The sequence below is a fragment of the Lolium rigidum genome, chromosome 4 (genome assembly GCF_022539505.1).
Source record: "Lolium rigidum isolate FL_2022 chromosome 4, APGP_CSIRO_Lrig_0.1, whole genome shotgun sequence".
In the NCBI taxonomy this organism is placed as follows: Eukaryota; Viridiplantae; Streptophyta; class Magnoliopsida; order Poales; family Poaceae; genus Lolium; species Lolium rigidum.
The window spans coordinates 9,794,599-9,796,734 of NC_061511.1; the positions used below are offsets into that span (position 1 = coordinate 9,794,599).

Here is a 2,136-nt window from a genome sequence, read left to right on the forward strand (position 1 = left end):
AACCATAAGTTTCTCTTGGAAAATCTGAGAATTTTCTCTGCCAAGAGGACATTGTGAGAGACAGATCTGTGTGATGCTAAGAAAATACAGTCAAGCCAACTAATCATCAAAGGCATCAGAAAATTGGTATGACCTACCCTGTTTCTGAGACACCCACAGCACACAGCAAAAAGCGAGAAACAAATTTGCATATCCAAGTATTTTAAGACTCAAACTCAACCAGCATAACCAGCACGTCATAGGCAAAGCCAGCAGATCGACCCGTGGCATCAAATCAGTTTCAGTTCTGGCCTCTGGGACAAACACTGATGGTTAACCATTACAACACAACATGAATTACAAAAATTATCTCGGATCTGATTTCTCAGCTGGCAGGCGCGACCAAGTAAAAAATGCTTGGCATGACAATGTACATCACGATTTTCATTCAACATGTAAAAATGCTTGGCATGACAATGTACATCACGAGATGATTCTCGCTAGATCAAAAAAAATAAAGCAAGCTTAGATCACTTTGCCAATTAAGGTTGACCAGGATAAGTTTCTCTTGGAAAAACTGAGAATTTTCTCTGATAAGAAAATACAAAAGGTAGACAAGACAGTCAAGCCAAGCATCAGAAAAAATTGGCCAGACCTCCCCTGTTTCGAGGACATCCACAGCACATAACAAAAAGTGAGAAACAAATTTGCATATCTAAGCATTTTAAGACTACTAGATCAGCATAACCAACACGTCAAAGGCAAATCCAGCAGATCCATGGACGGCATCAAACAATTTTCAGTTCTGGGACAAACACTGATGGTTAACCAATAACAACACAACATGAATTACAAAAATTCCGCCGGATCTGATATATCAGCCGGCAGGCGCAACCAAGGCTGCATCATGCATACAGATGGGTTTTCTTCTTCCAGCTTCCAAGAGGTGAAAATGATGCAGCAGGCTCCTGCTGCTACATGTGTGCCAGCTTCTCTGCTAACCTGGATGTCCTCTTCCTGGCTATCCTTCAACAACAAGAACAAACACATGGTGTTGGTCAGCTCTAGATCAGTAGATTTATTTAAGAAACGAAAGCATTTGCTGCAGCTAATTAACCGACGCACATCCCAATCACAATTCGAGAAACAAAACAGTGAGAGTGCACAATGAATGTCAAGCCAAAGTACATGGACATCATATCATAGTTCACAGAATAAATACTGGACAGTTCAATGAGTTCACTAGCTATTGATGTCGCCATAGGGGAGGACCTGTTGGCGTATACATTACTAGACACATCATAGAACAACACATGCCTACATCTAGAGAACCAAAATCCATCCGATTAGTTTACTAGCTGCTGATGTCGCCGTAGGGGAGGACCTGTTGGCGTATACATTACTTAATCAAGGCTTAAGAGGAGGAAATAGAAAGAAAACTGCTACCTTTTTTGGAGAGGAAGAGGAGGAGCTTGTGGTCGGTGGAGCAGTGAGGCCAACACGCCCAGGAGAGGGCGGGGACTTGCAAACCAGAGGAGGAGAGCTCACCCTGCTACGCCATGATCGTCATCGTGGTGAGCCGCATCCCCTCCAACTAGCTTCCCCTGGTTGTGTCATCTAGTCATCCTCTTCAAAAGAAACATGATGTTCAGCTTTAGTGAAGATTTAACAAATATGGATAGATCAAAAACTGGCATAAAACAGTAACCAGATCAACGGAATGCACAATGATCAGTATGCACAACACATACAATGATCCATCACGACATAACAAATTATCCATTAGGTGCTTTGCGAAATTAAATTAAATTGATCTCACCAACATGGTACGCAAGCATCTTACACATAGCAAGGATTTAGGGCTCATTTACCCCCAGGCTATATAGGAAAGACAAAAGGGAATCAGGTTCTAGCCAAGCCATCTGTGGTTATTTTCATTATTACAAAGAGAGAAGAACCGTATTCATATTCAGAATAGGAAAACTGTGTGCATAACTGAACCGAAGCACATGTGTGAAATGAAGTGCAGAAGTAAACCGAACCCAATACAACAAGTAAGCAGGCATTGACCCCTGAAAATTAAAACTAAACTCCAGATTATAACAAGACAACCTTTCAGGTTTAGTTTTCATGTTGGAATCCAACTAAACCTGTATG

At 41.5% G+C, this 2,136-nt stretch overlaps 1 long non-coding RNA gene across 2 annotated transcripts; it reads right to left on the reverse strand.

The window, feature by feature from the left end:
* Positions 1-734: 734 nt before the first annotated feature.
* LOC124650450 lies at positions 735-1,829 on the reverse strand. Of its 2 annotated transcripts, none has more exons than XR_006987004.1 (2): positions 1,528-1,829; positions 735-1,000 (listed from the first exon to the last, which is right to left on the reverse strand). It is a non-coding gene; the product is annotated as an uncharacterized LOC124650450 (long non-coding RNA). The 2 variants fall into 2 exon arrangements; XR_006987005.1 differs by having other exon boundaries at positions 1,426-1,829.
* Between the last annotated feature and the right edge of the window lie 307 nt (positions 1,830-2,136).